This window comes from Otolemur garnettii, unplaced genomic scaffold (genome assembly GCF_000181295.1).
Source record: "Otolemur garnettii isolate 467f Iridium unplaced genomic scaffold, OtoGar3 scaffold00347, whole genome shotgun sequence".
In the NCBI taxonomy this organism is placed as follows: Eukaryota; Metazoa; Chordata; class Mammalia; order Primates; family Galagidae; genus Otolemur; species Otolemur garnettii.
The window spans coordinates 132,170-148,679 of NW_003852742.1; the positions used below are offsets into that span (position 1 = coordinate 132,170).

Consider the following 16,510-nt stretch of genomic DNA (forward strand, 5'->3'; position numbering starts at 1 on the left):
TTCGAACCCGCCACCTTAGGTGTACGTGGCTGACGCCTTAGCCGGTTGAGCTATAGGCGCCGAGCCAAGTAGAATGATTTTGAAGTATTTCTTTTTCTATAGTGTATAAGATTTGGCATGATCTGTTTTTTTGAAATTATCCTTTACTTTTATTTATAAATATTAGTTGTCTATTTTTTTGAGGCTTTGGAGAAAATAAACTAAGAAGAAGTTAACTGATCAAAGTATTTTATAATAGACATACTTCTATCTGACACTGTGAATGTTACTTTCTTTGCATTATTACTATTATTATTGCTTCATATTTCATTGTGGCAATCATCTGATTTCTTTTCTGAATGCATTTATCTTCATTGGTTCTTTATGAGGTTTTTGTTCTCAGTCCTTATGTTAAATATTGTTATTGTCATTTAATTTAGCCTTTTAAATTTTTTATGGCAAAAGTGGAAACTTAATATACACATGTATAAGAAAAAAAAAAAAGAAGAAATAATCTGTTTTTGGCTCGCCGCCCATAGCTCAGTGAGTATGGTGCCAGCCACATACACTGAGGCTGGTGGGTTCGAGCCCAGCCTAGGCCTTCTAAACAACAATGACAACTACAACCAAAAAATAGCTGGGCTTTGTGGTTGGCGCCTGTAGTGCCCCCATGTCTGACCAACCATTCAGGTATCCAATGAAGATTGTCAGTCGTAATAGGAAAAACACAAACATACCCTTTCCCCCATATTAGAACAAGGTCAGGCCCTTGCCAAATACCAGTTAGCGGGTCCTTCAATAGCACCTCAGTTTGTTTAGAATTAGGTGCATTTCAAAGTTGCTGTGCTTCTGTATGTCCCTGGATATCAACATTTAAAAAATTCAAAGTAAAAGGGCATGAGGGAGGGAACGAGGCAGCTGCTGCTGAGGGCTGTGGCAGTGGCCACGTTGGATGACCACCTCTGCTCCCACCTCCAGTTGCTCCCTTTGTTAAGGGGGTATCCATGACCCTGATTGTGTTTTCATTCAAGATAAAGTGATTTATTGCCTTTACTGGTTAACTGAACAAATTCAGTGCTTTAAATTAACCTCTTAGGGGGGGCGGAGTCAGGATGGTGGACTGCAGCCAGCTTCCCACAGAGGTTTCCATCCAGAAGGATACTTAAAGGACAGAAATTTAGCAAGTAAGCTGATGGTTTTGAGCTAAACCAAGAGAGAAGAATGAAGAATGCACAATTTTACTGAGGCAAGCTGTGACCCCAAGAATTCAATCAAAAGGCATGAAATCCACCACCAGCGGTGGCGGAGTCCTCCACTCCTAGAGCTGTATACACCATAGTTGTGGTCAGTGGAGGAGGAGTCCACTGCTCTGAGCAGGCCCATAACTCTTTGCTAGAGCCACACGTGCCCTACAGGGGGTGGTGCAGGAGTCTCCCACTCTGGGGAGGCCCAGAAGTGCTTGCTAGAACCATGTGTGCCTCTTGGGGTAGTGGCAGAGGAGTTCCCTACTCCAGGCAGGCCATAACTGTTTGCTAGAGCTGCGCATGTCCCACTGGCAGCAGCGGAGGAGTCCTCCACTCTGGGAGGGCCCAGAACTGCTTGCTAGAGTCACGTGTGCTCCGTGGGAACCGGGGAAAGAGTCTCTTGCTCTGGGCAAGACCAGAACTGCTTGCTAGAGCCAGGCACACCCTGCAGGGGGCAGTGGAGGAGTCCCCAGCTCCGGGCGGGCTCAGAACTACTTGCTAGTGTACGCTTGTCCTGTAGGAGGCTGCGGATGAGTCCTCAACTCTGGGTGGGTCCAGAACTACTTGCTAGAGCCAGATGTGCTCCATGGGTAGTGGCAGAGGAGTCCCCTGCTCCAGGCCAGCCCAGAACTGCTTGATAGAGCCACATGTGCCCCGTGGGGGCTGATGGATGAGTCCCCCACTGTGGACAGGCCCAGAACTGCTTGCTAGAGCCGTGCAACCCACAGGCAGCGGCGGAGGAATCCCTAACTCTGGGTGGGCAAAGAACTGCTTGCTAGAGCTGTGTGTGACCTATGGGTGGTGACAGAGTAAGTCCCAGCTCTGGGTGGACCAAGAACTCTTTGCTAGAGCTGCACGCATCCCGTGGGCGGCAGTGGAGGAGTTCCCTGCTCCAGGCTCCCACACTGGACGGGCCTAGAACTGCTTGCTAGAGCCATGCGCTACCCACAGGCAGCAGAAGAAGAGTCCCCAGCTCTGGGTGTGCCCAGAACTGCTTGATAGAGACGCACATGCTGTGGGCAGCGGAGGCATTCTCCACTCCAGGCACCCTCACTGGGTGGGCCCAGAATTGCCAGAGCTGTACGCTCCCAGCATCCCCAGCCAGCCACTCAAGAACTATGAGAGGAGAGTCAGTTGAGAGGGAACCATACTAGAACAGTGGTACCCTGAGGCAAAGAGCACCAACCACAGCAGTGGGAAGAACAAGGCTCACACCCCTCAGGCTATTCCAGACAGACACGCTCTGCCACTCTGGGCAACCAGAGGAAGCCGGTATCTTCTCCTGTGGAGGCCACTGACTGAAAGGTTCTGGTACCATCCCCACACAGTGTAAATTCAGCATGGAGCGGAATCAGCGGAAAAACTCTGGTAATTTGAATAACCAGAGTAGATCAACTCCCACAAGGAAGGATGAGGCAGATGCAGTTGAAGATCCCATCCATAAACAGATGGCTGTGATGTCAGATATCTAGTTCAGAATTTGGATGACAAATAAGATTAACAGAATAGAAGAGAGGAGGGAATTAGAATTTCAAGAAATGATTCAAAAGATGTCTCAAGAATTCAACGGTTTCAAAGATAAAATGACAAAAGAGTTTGAAACACTGAGGCAAGAGGTTGCAGCCCTCAAAGATCTGAAAAATATGATAGAATCCCTCTGTAACAGGATGGAGCAGGCAGAAGAAAGGATCTCTGACATTGAAGACAAAGCTTCTGAAATGTTCCCAAGCACGCAAGGATGAAGAGAAATGGAAAGCAAAAATGGATTACTCTCTCAGAGAGCTCTGGGATAATTCGAAGAAAACTAATATTTGTCTTATAGGAATCCCTGAAGGTGACAAAGTGGCTACACAAAGCACAGAGGCTCTACTTCATGAAATTATGAATGAGAACTTTCCAGACATGCCAAGAGATTCTGAAATTCAGAGAGCAGGCAGTTTCAGAACCCCGGACAACTCAATCTGAACAAGACGTCCCCCAGGCATATCATAATTAACTTCACTAAAGTTAATATGAAAGAGAAAATTCTGAAAGCAGCTAGACGCAAAAAAAAACATTAACTTACAAGGGGAAGAATATTAGAATGACTGCAGATCTCTCTGCTGAAACTTTTCAGGCTAGAAGAGGGTGGTCATCAACTTTTAACCTCCTAAAACAAAATAACTTTCAACCCAGGATCCTGTATCCAGCTAAACTGAGTTTCATTTATGATGGAGAAATTAAATACTTTAATGACATTCACATGTTGAAGAAATTTGCTATAACTAAAAAAGCCCTCCAGGATATTCTGAGACCTATACTCCATAAAGACCAACACAATCCTCCACCACGTAAGTAAACTCACACAGAAAATCTTGATCAAATCCCAATTTCCAGAGTGGCAAAAGGATTATAGACATCCTCTGGACGTTCCAAAAACTTGATACCCCAAATTATACCAGGTTTATCAATATTCTCAATCAATGTGAATGGCTTAAATTACCCTCTAAAGAGGCACAGGCTGGCTGACTAGATACAAAAACTCAGGTCAGATATCTTCTGCATTCAAGAATCCCACCTCACCCTAAAAGACAAATATAGACTCAGGGTGAAGGGATGGTCATCTATATTCCAGGCAAATGGAAAGCAGAAAAAAAGCAGGCATTGCAATTTTATTCCCAGATACAATAGGCTTTAAACCAACAAAAGTAATCAAGGATAAAGATGTACACTTTATATTAGTTAAGGTTAATACTCAATACGATGAGATTTCATGATCAGTATTTAGGAACCCACCCAGAATGCACGTCAATTTATAAAAGACACCCTAATACACATAAGCAACCTGATTTCTCCCAGCTCCATCATATTTGGAGATTTTAATACTCCCTTGGCAGCGTTGGATAAATCCTCCAACAAGAAGCTTAGCAAAGAGTTTTTAGATTTAAACTTAACCATTCAGCATTTGGATTTAATGGATATCTACAGAACATTTCATCCTAACAAAACTAAATACACATTTTTCTCATCGGCCCATGTAACATACTCCAAAATGGACCACATTTTAGGTCACAAGTCTAACCTCCGCAAGTTTCAAAGAATAGAAATTATTCCTTGCATCTTCTCAGACCATCATGGAATAAAAGTTGAACTCAGTAACAACAGTAATTTGCAGACTCATACAAAAACACAGAAGCTAAATAACCGTATGCTGAATGATAGATGGGTCAGAAACGAGATCAAGAAGGAAATTACCAAATTTTTGGAACAAAACAATAATGAAGATACAACTTACCAGAACCTCTGGGATCCTGCAAAGGCAGTCCTAAGAGGGAAATTTATAGCACTGCAAGCCTTCCTCAAGAAAGCGGAAAGAGAGGAAGTTAACAACTTAATGGGACATCTCAAGCAACTGGAAAAGGAAGAACACTCCAATCCCAAACCCAGGAGAAGAAAAGAAATAACCAAAATTAGAGCAGAATTAAATGAAATTGAAAACAAAAGCATTATACAACAGATCAATAAATTAAAAAGTTGGTTTTTTGAAAAGGTCAATAAGACAGATAAATGTTTGGCCAACCTAACCAAGAAAAAAAGAGTAAAATAGCTAACCTCATCAATCAGAAATGGTAAAAATGAAATAACAACAGATCCCTTAGAAATTCAAACAAACTTTAATGAATATTACATGAAACTTTATTCCTAGAAATATGAAAATCTGAAGGAAATTGACCAATAATTGGAATTGACCAATACCACCTCTCAAGACTTAGCCAGAAGGAAGTGGAAACTTTGAACAGGCCTATATCAAGTTCTGAAATAGCATCAACTATCAAAATCTCCCGAAATAGAGGAACCCAGGATCAGATGACTTCACATCAGAATTCTACCAAACCTTTAAAGAGGAACTAGTACCTATACTACTTAACATTTTCCAAAAGATAGAAAAAGACAGAATGCTATCCAACACATTCTATGAAGCAAACATCACTTTGATCCCCAAAGCAGGAAAAGACCCAACAAAGAAAGAAAATTGCAGACCAATATCACTAATGAATATTGATGCGAAAATACTCAACAAGATCCTGACACACAGAATCCAGCAACACATCAAACAAATTATACACCACAACCAGGTGGGTTTTATCCCAGGATCTCAAGGATGGTTCAACATACTGTAAATGTATAAATGTAATTCATCACATAAATAAATTAAAAAACAAAGAACATATGATTCTCTCAATGGATGCAGAAAAAGCTTTTGATAACATCCAGCATCCCTTTATGATCAGAACACTTAAGAAAACTGGCATAGAAGGGACATTTCTCAAACTGATAGAGGCCATCTACAGCAAAACCATAGCGAATATTGTACTGAATGGAGTTAAATTGAAATCATTTCCACTCAGGTCAGGAACCAGGCAAGGTTTCCCATTGTCTCCACTGCTCTTTAACATTGTAATGGAAATTTTAGCCATCACAATTAGGGAAGAAAAGGCAATCAAGGGTATCCATATAGGGTCAGAAGAGATTAAACTTTCACTCTTTGCAGATGGCATGATTGTATACCTGCAAAATAACAGGGATTTTAGCACAAAACTCTTAGAAGTATTCAAGGAATACAGCAGTGTCTCAGGTTACAAAATCAACACTCATAAATTGGTAGCCTTTATATATACCGACAACAGTCAAGCTGAAAAAATAGTCAAGAACTCTATTCCGTTTACATTAGTGCCAAAGAAGTTGAAATATCTGGGAGTTTACCTAACAAAGGATGTGAAAGACCTTTATAAAGAGAACTATGAAACTCTAAGAAAAGAAATAGCTAAAAATGTTAACAAATGGAAAAACATACCATGCTCATGGCTGGGAAGAATTAACATTGTTAAAATGTTCATACTACCCAAAGCAATATATAATTTAAATGTAATCCCTATTAAAGTTCCATTGTCATACTTTAGAGATCTTGAAAAAAATACTTCGTTTTATATGAAATCAGATAAAACCTTGAATAGCCAAGACATTACTCAGAAATAAAAACAAAGCAGGAGGAATCACGCTACCAGACATCAGACTATACTATAAATCCACAGGGATCAAAACAGCGTGGTATTGGCACAAAAACAGAGAGCTAGATGTATGGCACAGAATAGAGAACCAAGGGATGAACCCAGCTACTTACCATTATATGATCTTTGACAAGCCAATTAAAAACACTGAGTGGGGAAAAGACTCCCTATTTAACAAATGGTGCTGGACAAACTGGCTGGTGACCTGCAGAAGACTGAAACTGTATCCACACCTTTCACCACTAACTAAGATAGACTCTGATTGGATTGAAGATTTAAATGTTAGACATGAAACTATAAAGACACTAGAAGAAAGTATAGGGAAAATGCTTGAAGAAATCGGCCTGGGTGAAAATTTTATGAAGAGGACTCCCCGGGCAATTGAAGCAACATCAAAAATACACTACAGGGACCTGATCAAATTAAAAAGCTTCTGCACAGCCAAAAGCACAGCAAGTAAAGCAAGTATACAGCCCTCAGAATGGGAGAAGATCTTCGCTGGTTATGTCTCTGACAAAGGTTTAATAACCAGAATCCATATGGAACTCAAACGTATTAGCAAGAACAGAACCAGTCATCCTGTCTCAGGGTGGGCAAGGGACTTGAAAAGAAATTTCTCTGAAGAAGACAGGCGCATGGCCTACAAACATATGAAAAAATGCTCACCATCCTTAATTATCAGAGAAATGCAAATCAAAACTACTTTGAGATATCATCTAACACCAGTAAGATTAACCCATATCACAAAATCCCAAAATCACAGATGCTGGAGTGGGTATGGAGAAAAGGGAACACTTCTACACTGCTGGTGGGATTGCAAACTAATACGTTCTTTTTGGAAAGACATCTGGAGAACACTTAAAGAACTAAAAATAGACCTGCCATTTGATCCTACAATTCCTCTATTAGATATATATCCAGAAGACCAAAAATCACACTACAATAAAGATATCTGTATCAGAATGTTCAGTGCTAAACAATTCATAATTGCTAGGTCATAGAAGAAGCCCAAGAGCCCATTGATCCACGAATGAATCAATAAATCATGGTATATGTACAACATGGAATACTATGCAGCCATTAAGAAAGATGGAGACTTTACCTCCTTCACGTTTACATGGCTGGAGCTGAAAAATATTCTTCTTAGCAAAGTATCCCAAGAATGGAAGAAAAAGTATCCAATGTACTCAGCCCTACTATGAAACTAATTTATAGCTCAGAAATAGGAAAGCTATAACCCAATTTTAGCCCAGGAACAGGGGGAGAGGGGAGAGGGAGGGGAGGGGAGGGGGGAGGGTGAGTGGAGGGAGGATGATTGGCGGGATCACACCTATGGTTCAACCTATAAGGGTACATGTGAATCTCTCTAAATGTAGAATATAAATGTCTTAACACAATAACTAAGAAAAAGACATGAAGGCTATGTTAACCAGTTTGATGAAAATATTTCAAATTGTATACAGAAACAGTACACTGTACCCCATGATAGTATTAATGTACACTGTTATGATTTGATTTAAAAAAAAGGGCATGTAGCTCAGCGCCTGTGGCTCAAGTGGCTAAGGCACCAGCCACATACACCAAAGGTGGTGGGTTCGAATCCAGCCTGTGCCTGCTAAAGAACAATGATGGCTGCAACTAAAAAAAAAGGGCATGAGAGAGACTATTATGGGGAGTATTGGGGTTTATCTCTCTCATCTTTAATTGTTCCTATGTAGTTTGAGAAAAATACGAAAAAGACATAATGATAGCATGTAACTCAAGTCTGTGAGGTGAGGTGTAAACTACCTTTTCAGCAAATATCCTATCATTAACTATAGTTGCAATACCCAGTAAAATTACCAAATGTAATTTACTACCATGGAGAAGTTTCCAAACAGGTAGGGCAAGTGCTTAGGAGCAGCCAAAGGCATTATACTCCCTTTTCAATTAATGAGGCAACTATTTTATAATAGGGAGTTAAACCCGTTTTGGTGTTGTGCTTAAATGAGCCCATCCAAAGGACCAAGAGGTTGTGATAAAAAATAGGCGTGTGAGGAGTAGGAAAGATTACTGAACTGTGATCTTTGCAAAGCATAGTAGACCTTGCTTAGAGTTTCTATTGCAGCAAGTGTTAAAGAAGGAGACTAGGAAGGATGAACTGGACCTTTAAGAATGTCCAAAGGGGGATCCAAGTCTCTTGTAATAAGTCTTTTTTTTGAAGCAGAGTCTCACTATATCTCAGTAGGGTGCGGTGACATCATAGCTCACAGCAACCTCTAACTCTTAGACTTAAGTGATTCTCTTGCCTCAGCCTCCCAAATAGCTGGGACTACGGGCGACTGCCACAATGCCCAGCTATTTTTTTTGTTGCAGTTGTCATTATTCTTTAGCAGGCCAAGGTCAGGTTTGAACCTGCCTGCATCAGTGTATGTGGCCGGTGCACTGACCCCAATCTTGTTTGGGTAGTATATAAACAAAGCTATTCACACAGTTCCGTGCTGGCTGCAGTCATCAGCTGCACCAGATCTGCCAATCCCATCACGTTTTGGGTGATCTTTCTCTTGTGAGTGTCTTATTTTCCCATTCCCCACCATCCCATTCTGGGTAGAGTTTGTTTACTCTTTGTGCTGGCTAGAGAAAACCTCAGAAACACAAAACCACAGTTCTAATTGAGAATGGAGAGCAAGGTTCTACCCCCTTAATTAAAGTATCATCTTTGCCAAAGGGCCACACTTGCCTGTGCCACACTCAACAATACACTTTCCTGCAGTGTCAGGCAGAGAGAAGGAGGCAGGACCCGTACCCTCCAGTGCACAAACCCTCTCATAATATGGCTAGTAGAGTCCATCAACCTCAGCCTTTGTCAGCAGCTCTCCCTGGTGCCACTGTCCCCAGCCCTTTCCCATCTGAGTCTATAAGCCCCCAGTGGAGCAACTACATGCAATGTCATTCCTTCCTTCCTAATAACAAAGCCTGTTCTCCCTTTCTGAGCCTCTAACCCTATAATTCTTCTCATTGAAGAGAAGACCACCAAATTGGCTGGGGATACAGCCTTGAAATCCATTATTTCAAGATATTTTGTTGCACCTTTATAGGAACATTGTGATTAGCAGTTATTTCTGGTACTACACAAATCTCCTGTATGTTCTCTGGAGAGACACATTTGTAGGGGATGCCAAGAATCAGGCAACCTCTGAGCAAGATGATCTGCAGCTGAGGGGTGGACCGTCAGGCCATTCATCCACAGGTGCTCCTGGTGGATGAAAAGCCCGAGCCTTCAGAACGTAGTCATTTGTTAATTACTCCCCTCACCTGTGTTGTACGGTCTCAATAAAAGGCTAGTGTGGAGGTTGCTTGGGGCTACCCTGCAAGAAGGGCTAGCATGCCTCCTACAAGCTTGTACTTCTAATCAGCGTCACGCCTGGTGCCTTCCTGCAGTGATTGAGAAACCAGGGCCATAGGGGCCTGAGGGGTTGTGACACACAGTGCCCAGAAAATGCACAGAACTTGGAAGCTTTTAACCACACCTTCGTCGAGCACCAGAAACTTTCTTAAAAAGCCTTCTCTCATGATATAAAATTAATGTCGAAAGTCAGTAGTCTTTGTATACACCAGTAACAGCCAACCCTTCACAATAGCTTCATAGAAATGAAATACCTAGGAATATACCTCACAAAAGAGGTGAACAACCTCTATAAAGAAAATTACAAACTCCTAAGAAAAGAAATAGCAGAAGATATTAACAAATGGATTCTCATGGCTGGTAATAATCAATATTATTAAAATGCCTATACTTCCCAAAGTAATCTACAGATTCAATCCTACTCCCATTAAAATACCTACATCATATTTTCAAGACTTGGAAAAAATAATTCTTCATTTACAGCTAAGGAGACAACTACCAAAGCAAATAGACAACTTACACAATGGGAAGGATATTTGCATACTTTGAATGGGCCAAAAGCTTGTTAAATAGGATCTACAGGGAACTCAAAATAATCAACAGAAAAAGAGCCAACAAAGCCTTATGTCACTGGGCAAGAAAGATGAATAGAACCTTCTCTAAGGAAGATAGATGAATGGCTCACAAATGTATGAAAAAATGGTCATTGTCTGGGAGGTACCTATAGCTGAATGGGTAGGGCTTTGGCCCTAAATACCGAGGGTCAAGGGTTCAAGCCCAGCCCCGGCCAAAATGCAACAAAAAATGACTGGGTGTTTTGGTGGGTGCATGTGGTCCCAGGTGCTTGTGGGGGCTCAGGCAGGAGAATTGCCTAGGCTCAGGAGTTGGAGGTGGCTGTGAGCTGTGATGATACACCACTTTATGGAGAACAAAAAAGGGACACTATGTCTCTATAACAAAAAAAATGCTTATCGTCCATAATTATTAGACAAATGCAAGTCAAAACCACCCTGAATATCATCTAATTCCAGTGAGAATGGCCCACATCACAAAATCTCCAAACTGCAGATGCTGGCGGGGATGTGGACAGAAGGGAACACTTTTACACTAATAGGGGGACTGCAACCTAATATAACCTTTGTGGAAGGAGGTATGAAGAATTCTCAATTCAAATTAGACCTCCCATTTGATCCTGCAATCCCATTACTGGGCATCTACCCAGAATAAAAAAAAAGTACTTTTATCATAAGGACACTTGCAGTAGACTGTTTATCGTACCTCAATTTACAATCATGAAAATGTGGAAACAGCCAAAATGCCCACCAACCCAGGAATGGATTAACAAGCTGTGGTACATGTATACCATGGAAGACTCTTCAGCCATTAAAAAAGATGGAGACTTTACATCTTTTGTATTAACCTGGGTGGAAGTAGAACACATTATTCTTAGTAAAAAATCACAAGAATAGAAAAGTAATAATCCCATGTACTAAATTCTGATATGAGGACAACTAATGATTTGGTACATGGTGGCGGTGGGGGAAAGGGAGAGCAGAGAGAGGGAAGAAAGGAGGGAGGTGGGGGGGTCATTGTGTGACACACCTTTTGGGGGTGGGGCACAATTATAAGAGGGACTTTACTGAACAAATGGAATCACTGTAACCTGTTTCTTGGTACCCTCAATGAAACCCCACGAATAAAAGAAAAAAAAAAACCCTTCTATCAAGCCTGCTGTGGTGGCTCACGTCTGTAATACTAGCATTCTGGGAAGCCAAGGTGGGTGGATTACCTGAGCTCAGGAGTTGGAGACTAGCCTGAACAACGAGATAGTGAGACTCTACCTCTACAAAAATAGGAAAACAAGCAGGGCATTGTGCCGGGAGCCTGTGCTCTTAGCTACTCAGGAGGCTGAGGCAAGAGGATTGCAGGAATCCAGGAGTTTGAGGTTGCACTAGGTTAAATTTTTATCCATGGCAAATGTGAGACCTGTGCCTAGGCCATATCTTGAAGCATAGACTGTAATGCATAGAAAAGACAGGATTCAGGTGGGAGATTCAGGTCTTCAATGGCCAGGGATAAAAATGTGCCTGTCTGTTACCTGTAAAACAACAAAGGGTATCAAAGAATTTTTCGAATTTCTCAATGGGAAATCTCACCTTGCCTTGATAAAGAGCAATGACAAGAGTCGTAATGTAACACATGAGTGCTGCCATGGGAAAGCCTCCTTGGACATGATGCCAAATGGTCACAGAGGATGTAAGTCTAGCTACAGAGATTATCAGTGAAGTCAATTTCATTATGTTCTCCTAAAATCTCTGAGATAGTCCATGACTACTTAGGAACTCCATAATTTGAAGTTATTTTACAACAAAAGGAGCATAACAACCAGTAGCTATATAGTGCCATTTCATCTAATAGTAGCAAAATCAATAGTCTGCCTCTACTCATGTAATTCATATATTTGAACTCCAAATCCTGGTCTGGATATGGCCATGAGAATCCACTCTCTTCACACGACTTGTATAAGGAAGAGGCATGAGAAAGCTCTTTAAGGCAAACTGGAGTGTGACATGGAATACTGTGCACCAAGAACCTGAAGCATATTATCCTTCTCTCTGGAGCGAACACACTCACTGTCTACATGCCACAAGAGACTGAGTGACAAGGCTGGCCTCGGCATGAACTCCTGGGGAAGATCCAAGATACCAAATGTCCTACGTGAGAGCAGTGGAGGTCCACGTTCTCTTCCATTGAGGGCCTGGATCCTTGAGACTGCCACCAATTATTGAGATCTTTTGCCATTCTCTACTGTATAGATTCTTCTTAAATTCCATTACCCAGTGCAATTACCCATCAAAGTATGCCTTTTTGACTCCCCTTCAGCCCCTCATCCATGAACAAAGCAACTGAGGAAAATGCAAACCAAGGAGACCCAAGATGAATGTGCCATCTCATAAGTAAATGACACTACATGTAACATTCCCTGAGTAAGAGGGAGGAAGCATCACAGCTACCTGAAGTTTCACAAGGGCTTGTGAATAAGAAACAACCCATCCTTGGCCATCATCATAGTTTTTGGTTAACAAACATGGGTTTGGCTAAAGATTTTCCATATATCTTAGAACTCAGCTTTCTATTGGGTAGGAAGAAAGTATGACTGCCATGTTCCACAGCTTTAAAAATAATTGAACCAAGTAGAGGCATAAATCAGATGACACAGACAACAATGTGGTGCATAAAAGGTAGACATTTTAGTCTCTAGTCTCAAAGAACTGTGGAATTTGACCTAAGCTATGTAAACTTCAGGATCTGTGATGCCACCTTCTCTAGGACATTTGTACTGACAGCAAAGTAAAGGAAGTAGAGGGACCCACTGACCCTAAAGTTTAGAAGTGACTGGGAAAACACCTTAGAATAGTGCATGTTTCTACTTAGCACGTGACTACCTTTTGTCACACTGTCAAATGTCTTCGCCTGAATTTTAATGAAGAAATCACCACACAGAAAACAAATGAGTTACAGAGAGAAAGAAAGAGCAGAAACCTCTCTGGCATGACCAGTTAGGAGGCCAACTTCAGTCTGCACAGTTGACACGCAATAGATGTCTGATCCATCCCTAGGAATCAGTCCTGTCATCCTCCACGCAGGGGTCTGTGGTAGTCAGAGCAGAACATGGATCAGGAAAAGGAAAAGCCTTGGGTCCATGGCTGACTCTTCCTTCACAGCCTGGTTAAACGGTGTTGTTTCCAAGGAGATACTCCAGAAACCCCTGAGGAAGCTTGCTGGCTCTGAGAAACAGAAGACATTTAAATGATGTTATGGCCAGCTCTAGGGAGTGTGGCTGATGTAACACTTGACTTGTACAATATGCATAATGTCACAGTATAATTCCCATTGTGCAAATGGGAATTTGAATTTGAAGCTGAGACTCAAATATGATAGTGAGAAAGGGCCATGGGACCCAGATAGTGGACACTGTGAATGAGACAGGCTGTGTGCTCCCACCAATATCTGCAAAGGAAAGAACAGGCCAGCAATGCATGGCAGGGTGAAGATGTAAAGCACTGACTGATTCATTACTTGCATTGTCAATCTGTGTCTCCAAGACTCTGAGTAAATAAAGGTCTTCCCTCCATGTTGGAGGTAGACTGGCGGATGACCAATGTCTACCAGCTACTTTGTCTGGGGGTCCCACATTTTTCCTTGTCATAGATACACATTGCTATACATCACCTTCATGTTGGTGTTCTTGCATCACAAATAAAAAGGCCTCTGAGCAGCATTCGATAATGCCCAAGTTCCTGGAGTTGATTTTTCACCATATATTCTAATTCTTCCTGCTGCTGCTTGTTACTGCAAAAGTCTCCAAATGGGATGGTTAGGTCAAAACACTGAAGGTTAAATCCGTAAATTAAGGTTTTTTCAATGATAACATTCAAAAACACTCACTTTCCCTATGCCCTTAGTGAACAGGGGAGCACTGCTGATGCCTGCAAAAAGATTTCAGTCCCTAGCAGAGTCTATCTCACTAAGTTCATTAGCATTGGCCATGAACAGACCTTAACATTCCTGGTAGTTCCCAGCTTAGGCACTGGAAAGAGGTTTCAACATCTTCCTAAATGATGGTACAGCTGACAGGAGATGGGTGCTGCCCTCTGCCCACCATCTGTCCCCTCACAAAGGACAAGGTTGTTCTTACCTGTCTTTCTACTCTCAACAGTTCCAATTCCACACTAGTCACATAGGCTCACATTCTGACCAGTCCTGGACTTTCCCACCACAGGTCCTGGAGATGGTGACTGTCCATATCTGCAAAGAAAAGGGGCGGCAGCCTAGCACCAATGGGGGTGCACATATGGAACCTTACAAGATAGGTGGCTGGGACACAGGTCTTACTACCCTTATGAAGAAGAGCTTCTGAAAGTACCTGGTGTGGGCTGAGCACACAATGATGCAGCCCGTGCCAGGTAGGCCAAATGAGTGAAATACAAAGTGAAACAGAGAAGGCATGAACGGTACCACCAGACCAAACAGCACTGCTGTACAGAGGGCCCACTGCCCCTTTCACATAGGTCATCTGGGAGCAGGTCAACAGGAGTAGCCTGTTCCAGACAACTCTTTTTCTGCCCAGATTCTCCCTTGACCACATTCGTGATTACTTGCGTGCATAGAGAAATCTATAAAGTCATTGATTTCCTGTGGAAGAAAACCAGGAAGCCATGAGAAACACGACATTGAAAGGAAAAGAGTATATGAAATACACAATTTTGCTTCAAATATAAAACGGTACAACATGACATGCAAATGTCCTGTACACCCAGATAACTGACAGCACTCAATTCGACAGTGAATTTATTTATTTGTAAATGGCAAATTTCCCAAAATTTTCAAAGCAAACTTATGCAAATCACTGGAGATAGGATTGAATTTAATAATGTGATATTAAACAGGCACTTCTTTTGAAAAAGGAAATGCCTAGCAATGTGCAAGGTGACAGTCGGGCAATACTTCTGGGCCTTCACTGCCTCAAAACAAGCACCTGATAAGTCCATTACTGCGGTTTTACAATGAAAAGGCAACCTGACTTTCTTCAGTGTGGTACATCGATGAAATGACATACAGGAGAACTAAAACCTCCACAAATACAGTGATACTAAAATAATCTGATGGTAAAATAAAGTGACAGTTCAGGCTAGCCAGGAACTAGTGGACAGAACTGCCCTAAAGTAGGAGGCACAAAGTCAATGAAAACATGATATATCTTATGTGTACATTGAAAATAACAGAAACACGTTTTTACTCAAACTGATTAAAAGGCGCAGGAACACATGTAATTGATCACACTGATAACAAATACTCAAATCTCTGTGAAGTAAATCCCCACCCTGCGTAACAGCAGCCAAGGACCTGAGTATTTACCATCATAAAATAGCAAGAAAGCAGCCCACTGAGTAAGTTCTGCAGGGACCAATCACTCATTCCCAAACGTTTACTTTCAAGTTCATTTACAAATCCACCGACAGATGGTACAAGAAAAGTAAATGAATGAAGTACATTTATCCAGCAAGGACATTACAAGCATATTTTTAATTATGTCAAAAAAGGAATTATAATAGAAATCAAAAGGCTCTCAATAGGTCCTTAATTTCCTCTGTGTGTACACAAAACTTTTCAACGTCCAGGATGATGAGTCCTGGGATCAAAACGTCACTGAATGCAAGGAGGATGAACATCTCACATTAAAGGCCAATCTGGGTCCAAACTTGGATGAAAAAAAAAGCCGCTGACGGACAGCCATGGTCATTGAAAACATCAACTGCTCAGCCAGACAATTTCCTGCAGCATATGCACACTAGAAACACCTGCAGTTGAAAAATATTTTTCCCACAAAGGCAAATGAACATTAAGCACACTCAGAGGTTTGTAAAGTCATTTAAAAAGAACCCAAACAATTATACTGTAAAGGAAAATAAGTAAGACTATCCCTGGGGGCTTCATTCCCCTCAGGGTCTTAAAGGTACAAGCTCCTGCCAAACTGTCCGCTGTTTTCCATCTCCTGAAAGCCTAAATACCACCACGCACTTTAGCTGAATACCATGATATTACAGTACATTTTATACAAGCCCCAAACAGGGTTCCAGGACCATCACAAGGTGATGCCCGTTGTTTAGTTAAGAAGCTTGAAGTCCGCCAATTATTTCACATACAAATGATCTGAAAACTTCATTTTCTTTTAACGATGACAAATGAAGAAGATTCTGAGCTTTAACTAATGGAATTATATTAACTATATGTTAAAAGAAAAATAAAACGACCCTGAAAGGCAGCTAACTGGCGGGGGCTACCATGCGCCA

General features: G+C 41.7%; 1 long non-coding RNA gene across 1 annotated transcript; it reads right to left on the reverse strand.

Annotated features, from left to right (window-relative positions):
- Positions 1-13,163: 13,163 nt before the first annotated feature.
- LOC111722755 lies at positions 13,164-14,453 on the reverse strand. Its single transcript, XR_002771437.1, has 3 exons — positions 14,356-14,453; positions 13,890-14,019; positions 13,164-13,444 (listed from the first exon to the last, which is right to left on the reverse strand). It is a non-coding gene; the product is annotated as an uncharacterized LOC111722755 (long non-coding RNA).
- Positions 14,454-16,510: the final 2,057 nt, after the last annotated feature.